The sequence below is a fragment of the Pezoporus flaviventris genome, unplaced genomic scaffold, assembly GCF_033815535.1.
Source record: "Pezoporus flaviventris isolate CSIRO_AGI_PZ_B2104156 unplaced genomic scaffold, CSIRO_AGI_Pfla_v1 ptg000002l, whole genome shotgun sequence".
Taxonomy (NCBI): Eukaryota; Metazoa; Chordata; class Aves; order Psittaciformes; family Psittacidae; genus Pezoporus; species Pezoporus flaviventris.
In genome coordinates this window covers 45,387,402-45,400,730 of record NW_026892550.1, presented here as the reverse complement: position 1 = coordinate 45,400,730, position 13,329 = coordinate 45,387,402, and the positions used below count along the sequence as shown (strand labels likewise).

General features: G+C 47.6%; 1 protein-coding gene and 1 long non-coding RNA gene across 6 annotated transcripts in view; one reads left to right on the top strand and one right to left on the bottom strand.

Moving 5' to 3' along the window:
- Positions 1 to 13,329, bottom strand: part of CCSER1 (coiled-coil serine rich protein 1) — a 727,634-nt gene that overhangs the window by 672,097 nt on the left and 42,208 nt on the right. The window lies entirely within an intron of this gene.
- Positions 6,633 to 7,861, top strand: LOC133275450 (uncharacterized). Its single transcript, XR_009745532.1, has 2 exons — positions 6,633 to 6,768; positions 7,168 to 7,861. It is a non-coding gene; the product is annotated as an uncharacterized LOC133275450 (long non-coding RNA).

The window sequence follows — 13,329 nt, the reverse complement described above, 5'->3', positions numbered from 1 at the left end:
TTGCCCTGATGGCCTGAAGTGTCATGGGCCCACCGGGCCAAAAATAATTCACCTTTATGTTGCCAATCTAAGTCCATCTGAGCCACTTCAATCTTAGCCGCTTTATCCACTTGTTGGTTGTTCTGCTGTTCCTCAGTGGCCCCACTCCTGGGTACATGGGCATCTACATGACGTACCTTCACCACCAGGTTCTGCACCCTGGCAGCAATATCTTTCCACAGTGCAGCAGCCCAGATGGGTTTACCTCTGCGTTGCCAGTTGCTCTGCTTCCATTGCTTCAACCACCCCCACAGGGCATTTGCCACCATCCATGAGTCAGTATAGAGATAAAGTACTGGCCACTTTTCTCGTTCAGCAATGTCCAGGGCCAGCTGGATGGCTTTCACCTCGGCAAACTGATTCGATTCACCCTCTCCGTCAGCAGTTTCTGAAACTTGTCGTCCAGGACTCCATACAGCTGCCTTCCATCTCTGATGCTTTCCCACAATACGGCAAGAGCCATCAGTAAACAAGGCATACTGCTTTTCACTTTCTGACAGTTTATTATGTGGTGGGGCCTCTTCAGCGCGCACCACCTCCTCCTTTGGTGACATTCCAAAATCTTTGCCCTCTGGCCAGTCCATGATGACTTCTAGAATGCCTGGACGACTGGGATTTCCTATTCGAGTTCGTTGTGTAATTAGTGCAGCCCATTTACTCCATGTAGCATCAGTTGCATGATGTGTAGAGGAGACCCTGCCTTTGAACATCCAGCCCAGCACGGGCAACCGGGGTGCCAGAAGGAGCTGTGCTTCAGTGCCAATCACTTCCGAAGCAGCTCGAACCCCTTCATAGGCTGCCAGTATCTCTTTCTCAGTTGGGGTATAGCTGGCCTCACATCCTTTATATCCCCGACTCCAAAAGCCGAGGGGTCGACCTCGAGTCTCCCCTGGAGCTTTCTGCCAGAGGCTCCAGGTAGGACCGTTCTCCCCAGCTGCAGTGTACAGTACATTTTTTACATCTGGCCTGGTCCGGACTGGTCCAAGGGCTACTGCATGAACTATCTCACGTTTAATTTGCTCAAAGGCTTGTTGCTGCTCAGGGCCCCATTTAAAATCATTCTTCTTCCGGGTCACATGATAGAGAGGGCTTACAATCGAACTGTAATTTGGGATGTGCATTCTCCAGAACCCCACTGCACCCAAGAAAGCTTGTGTTTCTTTCTTATTTGTTGGTGGAGACATTGCTGTTATCTTGTTGATCACATCTGTGGGGATCTGTCTACGTCCATCTTGCCATTTTATTCCCAAAAATCGAATCTCCTGTGCAGGTCCCTTGACCTTACTCCGTTTTATGGCAAAACCAGCTTTCAGCAGGATTTGGATTATTTTCCTCCCTTTCTCAAAAACTTCTTCCGCTGTATCGCCCCACACAATAATGTCATCAATGTATTGCAGGTGTTCTGGAGCTTGCCCCTGTTCCAGTGCAGTCTGGATCAGTCCGTGGCAAATGGTAGGGCTGTGTTTCCACCCCTGGGGCAGTCGGTTCCAAGTGAACTGGACACCCCTCCAAATAAAAGCAAACTGTGGCCTGCACTCTGCTGCCAAAGGAATGGAGAAAAATGCATTGGCAATATCAATCGTGGCATACCACTTGGCTGCCTTTGACTCTAGATCATACTGAAGTTCTAGCATGTCCGGTACGGCAGCACTCAATGGTGGTGTGACTTCATTCAGGCCACGATAGTCTACTGTTAGTCTCCATTCTCCATTAGACTTTCGCACTGGCCATATGGGGCTATTAAAGGGTGAGCGGGTCCTGCTGATCACCCCATGACTCTCCAGTCTACGGATCAGCTGATGGATGGGAATCAGGGAGTATAGGTTGGTGCGATATGGCCGCCGGTTCACTGTTGTGGTCGCAATTGGCACTTGTTGTTCTTCAACTTTCAGCAACCCCACAGCAGAGGGATCTTCTGAGAGACCAGGCAAGGTGGACAGCTGCTCAATTTCCTCAGTCTCCAAAGCAGCAATACCAAAAGCCCACCGGTACCCTTTTGGGCCTTTGAAGTACCCTCTCTTGAGGTAGTCTATGCCAAGGATGCATGGAGCCTCTGGACCAGTCACAATAGGGTGCTTTTGCCACTCCCTCCCAGTCAGGCTGATTTCAGCCTCCAGCACAGTCAACTCTTGGGATCCTCCTGTTACTCCAGAAATATAGATGGATTCCACCCCTTGACAGCCTGATGGCATCAGGGTACACTGTGCACCGGTATCTACTAGAGCCTTATACTTCTGTGGGACTGATGTGCCAGGCCATCTGATCCACACAGTCCAGTAAATCCGATTGTCCCCTACCTCCACCTGGCTGGAGGCAGGGCCCCTCTAATGGTCGTCACAGCATTGGACACTTAAGTCGTGCTGAAAGGGATTATTCTTCATTATCACAGGAGCTGGAGTAAAATCAGCTCTTCCATTCCATCTGGGAAACTGCTCACCAGAGACTGAAGCCGTAGCTCTCATGGGACAATCAGTCTTGGCCCTTGCTCCCCTCTTCAGTTCACTCACCCATTCCTCCAAAGCTGAAGTAGGTTTTCCATCCCACTTTGTCATGTCTTCTCCGTGATCCAGCAGGTAAAACCATAGGGTACCCCGTGGCGTATACCTTCTGTATCTCCTCTCTTGAACAACAGGACGCCTTTTGTTAATAGCTGAGACGTGTGTTGGTACACATGAGGAGCTGGATAAATCAGATAGATCGTCCCTCAGTTGTTCGAGGTCCTGGGAAAGTTTTTTCACAGCTGAGATGATGGAAGGGGTGAGGTTGTCTTCGAACTCTCAGAGTTTATGAACCATTTCATCCACTGTTAGTGGTACTATGTCATTCCAGGTTACTGTTGCCAATGAATGGGCATATGATGACGGTGCATTCCGTGTGAGTTTTCGCCACATGGGTCGTGTACATTCAACTTCATCTGGATCTATAGGTGTATCCCCGTTATTCGGCTTGATGTGATAGAGCATCTCTACGATGGCCGATTCCCTCAGAGACTGGATGCCTTTGTCTATAGTAGTCCACTTGGCCGAACGACTCGTAACATCGTCCTTGTACGGAAACCTTTCTTTCACAGCTGCCAAGAGCCTCCTCCAAAGGCTGAGGGACTTTTTCTCTCTTGCAATTGCTTTGTCAATTCCCCCTTCTCTAGCAAGTGATCCCGGCTGCTTGGCTTCTGTACCTTCTAGTTCGTGACCATCGGCCCCATTGTCCCAGCATCAGAGTAACCAGGTGATGATGTGCTCCCCTGGTTGACGGGTAAAATCTTTTCGCATATTCCGCAGCTCGGTTGAGGTCCGAGGTCGAGAAGTTACCTCTTCTTCTTCTTCTTCATCATGTGATGATGACTCCTGATCAGATTCTGGACCGGGTGGTGAATTCATTGGTTCTTCATCTCGCTTCACCCTTTTTGCCTCCTTTTTGCTTGTTCTCTTGCATACAGGGGCAACCGATATTGGTATGAAGTGGTCCTCTGGTCTGGCTGCAGTGATTATCACTGTGGTTTGAGTAGCAACTGTACTTGTTGCTGGGGGTGGTGTAGCTGCTGTGCTTGGAGCTGGGGTAACCGCGCTGTCTGTTGCAGCTGAAGTTTGAGCAGCTCCTGTACTTGCCACTGGGGTAGCTGCTCTGTTCACTGAGGCCAAAGTTTGAGTAGCGACTGTACTTGTCGCTGGGGTTGGTGCAGCTGCTGTGCTTGGAGCTGGGGTAACCGCGCTGTCTGTTGCAGTTGAAGTTTGAGCAGCTGCTGTACTTGCCGCTGGGGTAGCTGCGCAGTTCATTGCAGCCAAAGTTTGAGTAGCGACTGTTGCTTTGCCCTCAGATCCGCCGACATTCTTTTCCTTTTGAAGGTGCTGCATAGTGTTGAACAAGGCCCTGTAAGCATAGGCCAAGCCCCAGCACGTTGCCATGATTTGTCCATCTCTGGTATGGCCAGAATGACCACACACCTCATTTAAGTGTTTTACTAATTCTTCTGGATTTTGCAGTTGTTCGGTAGTGAAATTCCAAAGTACTGGAGGGGCCCACTGACCTAGATACTTGCCCATACTATCCCACACACCCTGCCACTCATGGCTGCCCAGCCTCTGGGAAAATCTCTCGGTCCTCCTACATCGTCTTTTGACCCCAGACAAGACCCAAACCTGAATCTGCTTAACTCTTGAAATCAGTAGTGGGCAAAACACACTCTGTATGCGTGTTAGCATGGTGATTCCCATCACCATCAGCAAACAAGTCTCAACAGCATTAAAATGCCATTCAAAAAATTCAAAACTCTCAAATGTAAATGGTCTGGGGGGACGACTGGGAGGGTAAAAGGATGTCTCCTTCACAGGTTGAGCACCTGAGAAGGAGAAGAAAGATGTGTAATTGCTAAGCACCTCCATCATATACCTCCCAAAGTATAAAGGTGGTGACCACACTGGGAACATAAGCCAGATCAGTTTCATGATCAATGATTCTATTGTATTACAAGTCATTACCATAAAGTACAATGGGATAAAAACCTTAGCCCAAGACCCACACTTGAAAAACACTAATGCAGCAAATACCGGATGGACGTAAAATATGATATACTGAAACTGTGAGATCAAGAGGAACAACCTTGAGAGCCAATAAATCAGCATTGTGACGAGTGACTATCAATCCAGTCAGATCTGTTCTTTTCTCAATCCCTCGTGCCCCACATTGGGCGCCAAAAAGAACTGTCGTGGTTTAAACCCAGTCAGGTAACTTGTTCACTCACTCCCAGTGAGTGGTGCTGAGCTGACAACAATCGAGGTCCGTGTCCCCCCCCCCACCGGGGTTCTCCCCTTCCCCACTCCCGGAGGAACGGGGAGGAGGATCGAAAAAGTGCAACTCCCACGGGTTGAGACAAGAACAGTCCAGCAAACAATGTACACAAATCACCACCGCTACTATCAACTACAACAATGATAAGGGAAAATAACAAGGGAAGAGAATACGATACCACCGGCCAAGAAAACGAGTTCCACCCGGAAGCCCGTGTCCTTCCGGGTAACTCCCAGTAACCCCCCACCCCGGCCATGACGTGCTGTGGTATGGAATCTTTTACACATTTTCCAAAACCTATTTTTCCCCATGCTTTGTACCATTCATGTATCTAAAAAAAATGATTTACAAGTTTCAATTTGAAATCTGTAATAAGGTTCATGAAGTTCAACAAGGCCAAGTATAAGGTCCTGCACCTGTCTCAGGGCAATCCCAAGCACAGCTACAGGCTGGGCAGAGGCTGGGTTCAGATTAGCCCGGCGAAGAACAGCTTGAGGGCATCGGTTGACAAGAAGCCCAGCATGATCCAGCAATGGGTACTTGCAGCCCAGAAAGTCAACTGTACGCCACACTGCATCAAAAGAAGCGTGACCAGCAGGCCAAGGGAGGGGACTGTCTCCTTCTACTCCGCTCTCCTAAGACCCCACCTGCAGTACTGCATTCACCTATGGGGCCCCCAACACAAGAGTGATGTGGACCTGCTCAAGTGAGTACACAGGAGGGCTATAAGGACAAACCGAGGGCTGGAACACTGCTATGAAGACAGGTTGAGACAGCTGTGCTTGTTCAGCCTGGAGAAGAGAAGGCTATGCAGAGACCTTAGAGCAACCTTCCAGTGCCTAAAGGGAGACTACAAAACATCTGGAGAGGGACATTTTACAAGGGCATGTAGTGAGAGGACAAGGGGGAATGGCTTTAAACTGACAGACAGGAAACTCAGATTAGATGTTGGAAGGACAAAAAAAAAAACACAGGAAAAAAAAAAAACAACAAAAAATGCAAACAACAAAAAAAAAACACCACACACAAAAAAAAAAAAAAAAACAACAAAACACACCACCAAAACAACCCAGAAACACTGACACAGGTTGCCCAGAGAAGCTGTGGCTGCCCCATCCCTGGAAACATTCAAGCTCAGGTTGGACAGGGCTTTGTGGAACCTGGTCTAGCAGGAGGTGGCCCTGCATCAGAAGCAGATGATCTTGAAGGTTCCTTCTAACCCAGACCATCCTATGGTTCTCTGATTATTCATTTTCAGAAAACAAGATGAAATTATCTAATGGGCAGCTACCTGCATGCAAGTACCCAGGCAAGGCCCCTGCCCTAGCACAGCTCCTCCTCAATAAGCACTGAGGAGCACAGCACAAACCCCTCGGAGCTCAGGCCCACTCCCCCAGGGCAGAGTCAAAGCAGCAAGCTGAGATACGCAAATGCTTGTACCCTCCATCTTTGCCTTGACCTTCCCTAGCTACTGGGTTCCAGGTAAAGGCATTATGACATCACAGGGCATTTGTTGACAGCATGGAAGGGGGCAACTGCTGACGCCATCACCCCAGCACTGCTCGTGACTGGCTGAGCTCCCATCGGGGTGATAGCATGAGATTGCTGGTGCAGAGACTGCAGTTCACCAGGGAGCAGCGGGGGATACTCAGCCTGCAGCGGTCCCTTGTCCTTGCTCTCTGCATGGCCAGTCTCTTCCCCGGCAGCCTCAGCCTTTCCAACCATCCTGCCTGGGCCACCCTCATGGGGGATGTGCCTCGCCAGGACCAGGGCATTGGCACAGGGAGCCCTGAGGAGCCGCTCCTGCCCTCCTCCACCCCAGTGACTGGAGGCCTGGGGTCCCTGGAGGTGACCTTATTGAGCTGGTCGTGCCTGTGCCTGCTCCTCAGCGGGGTTTTGCTTATATGGTGCCTTTGCAGGAAAGCCAAGAGACACCAGAGAGAGGTGAGTGGTGGGGTCAGCTAAATGGGATGCTGCCAGATGGCTGGGAGCCAGGACCCACCAAAGCCTTGGGCCAATGTGCAGGCAGGGTAAGGACTAACAGCCCATGTGGAGAAGAAAGCCTGGGCAAGTGCCCTATGTCATCTGCCTCTTCCAGAGCCCTTTGACCAACCGCAGGAGGCTGAGACGGGTCTTGGCTGCAGAGGAAGAAATGAGGACACACTGACCCATGACAGGAAGAAGGCAGAGCCTGCCCGAGGAGGGCTTTTTTGCACATCCCGCTGCCCAGCAAAGCCTAACCAAACTTGACTTTCTCCAGGAGAGACCAAGCCCAGCCAGAGGGCTCTCAACCCGAGGAGGCTCCTGCCCTTTTCACCATTCTCCCTGCCCTGTCATTTGCAGGAGATGGGCCAGACACCCTCAGCTCCTCCAGGGACATGCTGCCAGGACGACTCCTGCTGCAAGACCTACGAGCTCATCTGTCGGCTGAAGGAAAATCCTGACTTGATGAAGAAGTATCTGAGGCACCTGCACAGCTGCTACCTGCAGGAGGACATTCTGCAGATAGAAGAAGGAAATGCCCTAAGACTTGGAAGAGGAGGAGGCACATTTCTCTGACAAGACAGCCACAGATCCCTGAAGGCTGGGGCCCAAGGACAGGGCATTGTAGGAGATGCAGAGCAAGCAATGCTGTCCCTGCACGCTAGGACATCCCCAACAATTAGCATGTTATGCGAAACCAGCTCCAAGCTAAATGTAGTATCAAATGTGCGTTCAAAGACAGAGGCAAGTTACTCTGCACAGGGATGTTTCAAAGTGCCTTCCAACCAAAGAGAAATCGCACTCATGTGAGTTCTTCAGGCTTCTCCAAAGAAGCAGGAAAAAAGGACTGCAGCAGCAGCATTTAAAGCGCAGTCACAAAATCAGATGCCTCCTACACTGCCCATGAATAACATTCCTGTAACTAGCCCCACAGGATCAAGCGAGGCTGCTCTCACTTCTTGAGTTAGACAAATTCAAATGCCACACTCCCTCCTTTCATGTTACATTAGATTTTCTTCACCTTGCTACAATATTAAATAAATATTCTCTCAGATCCCTAAGGTCAGGTCTCTGTTTCTGTCCTAGACTCATCTCTTAGAGTAAGGGTGCAAAAATGACTGCACAGACCAACACAGAATTTTACATCTTACTAGTTCCACTGACAAAACACCTCCTTTGTTCCTATCACCCTACCCCTCTTCAGTCACAAGGATCACACATTCTCCTCTTCAGCCAAGGTTACACGTATTGTAATAATTTCTTTGACCATCTTTTAGACAATTTTAGTTTCACTACAAATCCAAGCAGGGATTTGGGAACCCATCACTGTTAACAGCTGTGACTTTCCATGTGTAAAATGAAAGACTGCCTGACTCAAACACAGGGGCACAGGAACCTGTCTCAGAACCAGTAAGTTGAGGCTAATTGAAATGTATTCTTCAAACTCAATTCAAGATTTACTAACATTGGCTACAGATTGGGGATGTCACACGGATTCTACACTACACTGCTGAATCTTTAAGCTTATGGCATATGATGCAAAGTGTGAAATCACTCACCTCTTAAAGGGAGAGCTTTCAACCTTCACCAGCCTCCTTAGCTGCCATCCTGACCCAAGAAAAGAGTCCCCAGCTGCAAGCCCAAAGCACTGAAGAGGACTGATTCAAAAGGGGTCTCCAGTGGCGCTCTGTTTATGCCCTGGTCAAATATGGTCAGGCAGCCCCTCACTGGCTCAGGACCCCGTCTTCCTCAACCCTGTCCCTCCTGACCACCACCACATGGGTTGCACAAGAGCTGCACATGCAGGAAGTTTTCCCAAGCTCTTATCTCTGGGGGGAAGCTTTCATGGGCTTTTGTCATGGCAGGTGTACCTGTCACAGAACCCAGTGAATAAGAGAATGCAGAGACATAGGAGGCAAATCCAGCAAGATTTTGTTGGATTTCTGGCCAGTGACCAGGGCTTGAGACCCCCCTGGTCACTGGCCAGAAATAAACTGGTCAGAATGCGGTCTGAAATTGCATCCTTTACAGATTTTGGGTATATTTAATGAAGCCAGCACACTTCCAATGAAGTATGTACTAACATGTCAATCAATGGGTGTTTGGTTATATAGGTATACAAGCAAGAAGTCCTTTGGAGGAAATAACTAGAAGATGCAAAGATGACCCTTTACAACACCGTAATTTCTTGCTGTGATGTACCCATCTTGTCATGCAAAATTAGTTAGCAAAACATGTTATTTTGGATTTTCCAAAACCTATTTGTCCCCATGCTTGGTACCATTCAAATATCAAAAAAACATTATTTTCAGGTTTTAATTTGAAATCTGTAATAAGGTTCAAACAAGAGACTCTGACTATTTATCAGCTGGCACAGAATCACAGAATAGAATCATAGAATAGTTAGGGTTGGAAAAGACCTTAAGATCATCTAGTTCCAACCCCCCTGCCATGGGCAGGGACACTTCACACTAAACCATATCACCCAAAGCTCTGCCCAACCTGGCCTTGAACACTGCTAGGGATGGAGCATTCACAACTTCCCTGGGCAACCAATTCCAGTGCCTCACCACCCTGACAGTAAAGAACTTCTTCCTTATATCCAATCAAAACTTCCCCTGTTTAACGTTTAACCCATTCCCCCCCTGTCCTATCACTACAGTCCCTAGTGAAGAGTCCCTCTCCAGCATTCCTGTAGGCCCCCTTCAGATGCTGGAAGGCTGCTATGAGGTCTCCACGCAGCCTTCTCTTCTCCAGGCTGAACAGACCCAGCTTTCTCAGCCTGTGTTCATATGGGAGGTGCTCCAGTCCCGTGATCATCCTCGTGGCCCTTCTCTGGACTTGTCCCAGCAGTTCTATGTCCTTTTTATGTTGAGGACACCAGAACTGCACACAACACTCCAAGAGACGTCTCACAAGAGCAGAGTAGAGGGGCAGGATCCCTTCCTTCGACCTGCTGGTCACACTGCTTTTGATGCAGCCCAGGATACGGTTGGCTTTCTGGGCTGCAAGCGCACACGGCAGCCGGCTCATGTTCATTTACTCGTTGACCAACACCCCCAAGTCCTTCTCTGCAGGGCTGCTCTGAATCACTTCTCTGCCGCAGCCGGTAGCTGTGCTTGGGATTGCTCCAAACCAGGTGTAGGACCATGCACTAAGTATGGTTAAACTTCATGAGGTTGGCATCAGCCCACCTCACAAGCGTGTCGAGGTCCCTCTGGATGGCATTCCTTCCCTCCAGCGTATCAACTGAACCACACAGCTTGGTGTCATCGGCAAACTTGCTGAGGGCGCACTCAATCCCACTGTCCTCTTACTCCTTTTTTTTATTCTTTTTTGTTGCTGTTTCCTAGCTTCCTGGGTTAACGGCTTGCTTCCTTCCTTCCTCCATGAGCTACAGTGGACACTTTAGGCCCCTGCACCGTTTGGGCCTGGAGCAAGCAGTCCTGCTTCCTCTCAGCTTCCCTGACATCTTTCATCCTACTGACAGCGTCCCGCAGCTCAGCCCCTGCTGCAGGAGGACCTCCACCAGGGAGCACCGAGCGCAGCCCTGCCCGTTGCGCACCCTCCCCTCACCAGACCAGTGCAGGCACTCTCTACACCCCGAGCTCTGCACTGCAGCCTCCCCTCTCACTGGCTCTGTCTGGGTGCCTACGCTGCCACCGCCGTGGCAGCCAGAGCAGAGCTCCCGGACCGGGCCCTGCTCATGAGGCGAGTGCTCATCATAACGCTCGCCTGCCCGCGCAAACTGCCTCTGGCACGCGCTCCCTGAGGCGGGTTTTTAAGCAGTCAGGGCTGGTGCCGCCCCTCCTGGCTCCGCCCCCTGTGGGTCAGCTGCTCGCGTTAGGCGCGCTGCCGGCTCCTGGGCAACTCCTGTGGAGGACTTGAGGCTCCCTCGGTGGCTCTTGCCGCTCTGAGCTGAGGCTCCTGGACGCTGAGCTTCCCCCCGCTCCGGTGTTGACGGAGTCCTCTCTCGAGCTGCTCGCCTCAGCAATGTGTGTGTGTTTTATGAATGATGGCAGGTTTTATGATGACAGATTTTTATGATGGCAGATTGGATGAGAGGGTTGCTAGGTTTTAAGAGTGAGGTGGAATGTTTCTGTTACTATTTGGTGCAGCAATTCCTTATGCTTCTGTGCATCACATCTGTCTGTGCTGACTCTTCATTTATAGTAGAATTTGTTTCTTGTGAAAATACTTGTCAGTTTTAAGTAAGTCTAATGTGCTGTTATGCAGGTGGGGCTTTCAACAAATAATCGGTCTTTGGCTTCTAGATGTCTTAATCCTTGATAGCTGTAAGAGTTGTACTAAGGTGCTAAAACAAAAAGTGTGAGGTCTGAAGTCTAATTGATGTTTAGTTTGGAGGCTGACCCATAAAACAAATACGTAAAAAAAGACAACTGGCTCGGCCAACAAGGATTATTGCTTCAGTATACAGCAGACCGAAATAAACTGATTTAGCTTAAAAACAGTATTGTTAAGAAACAAGATAATTTTTTTTTAATTCCTTTTTTTTGGGGATGTTTTTCAAGAACACAAAAAAAAAAAAAAGAAAAGAAAATTTAAAGTTCCCCGCAGTTTGTAGGAAAAGATAGGACTGTTGATACTTATCTTCTCCTCTGAGTGTCCTGCTTGACGTTTGTGAGGTAGGCGATGCTGGGATCACTCACTTCAGTGGGACAGCTTTTAAAGGATTACAGCCTCAATAGCAAAGTAGCTGTTTTGAAGAAGAAAAATTGTGTCCAGAAAACCACTTGGAATATGGAATTTAAGGGTGTAGAGATGAAAGACAAAATTAAAGGGCTGTGAGGATGTGGGCTTGGGATGGAGGAGAAGGAGCAGTAGCAAATAAAGGAGATGTATGATACTGAGCTATGGTGTGAGGTTATGCTGGTTTAATAACACTTTAATACCATTTTAATAATGCTTTGTGTGCTGCTGAAATTGGTCAAATTACTGTGAGTTTTGGAAAGTGAATCAGGCTTTGTTTCCTTAGTCTAATCTATGCAGATGTAGAAGTGCAGTGTTCAGTTCATTTTTTGTGAGCTCCCTCTAAGTGCTGATATTTGTGCACAGGCAGCTGAAAGGGGGCGGAATGGAGAGAGGTGAACTTCTAAAAATACAGTGAGGCAAACAAAATTCTGCCTCTGCTTTCCTGTTAGCATAAAGGGTTTTCTCTCTCAAATCCTGTAGTCTTTGTCTCTTCAAATGTACTGAACTCTCATCTCTAAGCTCAGTCTCGAGTACAAAACTCATTTTCCCTTATCATATTTTTTTCTTTTTCTTTTTTTTTCTTCCTCTTCCTCAGGGTCCTCATAGGATTCTTAACTGTAACCTCTCTTGATACCTCTGCTGTTTCTGCTTCCTGTCTTGTGATGGCTGACTGTGCTTCTGGTGCTTACTTTTTAATTTCTACAAATCTATCTTGCACCACCCAGGAGAACCTTTGAATGGCTGGAGCTGAAACCCAGTTGAACTGTTTACCTTTGGGTGGACGGAAATAGGCCACAGCTGGTGGTACTTGTTCAAGAAACAGTTTTTAATTGCAAAAAGAAAAACCCAAACCACCCTAAAACTGTGCACTCTAATTTGCATGGACAAGACATGCAGCAGCATAATTTTCCATATCCTGCTGCTCTGTTTATTTATATTTTGGTTTAAAAAGTGATTAAATTTAATACTCTGAATCTAAGAAGTTTTTTTCATTACTTTTCTTCATCTACTGCTAAATTCTGTAGTAAGTCTTATGATGGACAACCTGCGTCAGAGAAATATAGGTAAAGCCATATTGTAAAAGAAGGAGAGGACTTTTGAGCTAGATTTTGTAACTTGAACGAGTATCATATGACAGTACTTGCAATAAGACTTTGAGGTGCTTTGCTTTTTTTTCTTATTTGAAGTAGAAAGGTGGTATTTTCTTATTTTTGTTTGGGGAAGTTGGCTTCTTTAGAACACTGAAGTAGCTACCGCTTTTAGTGTTCAGTATGCACACCTATATATTACTAAGAGAGAGTGAAGGAACATACAAAATTTAGCATCTGGCATCATATGCCAATTACAGACAACTCATTCTGCAAATAATTAATTTATTTTAAGTAAAAAATGAAGATACAGTAATTCTTTCTCCTGTTTAAATCCACAGTGTATTAGCTTCCTTTGCCAGAATGGGTTTTCTTTATCAACAACTATTTTGGGAAGACAGACCTCTTTATTTGCTTATGGAAGAGGCCAAACAGTACATATCGACCTGTTCTTTCATTCAAACTACAGTTGTAATTTGATAGGGAGGTTTGTAATGGACTAAATGAGCTGTCTGAACTTTGCCCTTCCCAAATAAGATTCAGCAAGCTTTCCCCTAGTCTTTAGAGGAAAGAAAATACTGAAAAATTGAGACTTGCATCTACTTTGCTGCAGAAGAAGTAAATTTAGCTTAGGAGATCTGCACACAGACATGTACACACAACTGCTAATTTTTTACTCTTATTTTTATCAATGAATGTGATTCTAAAAGTTCCCAAGTTT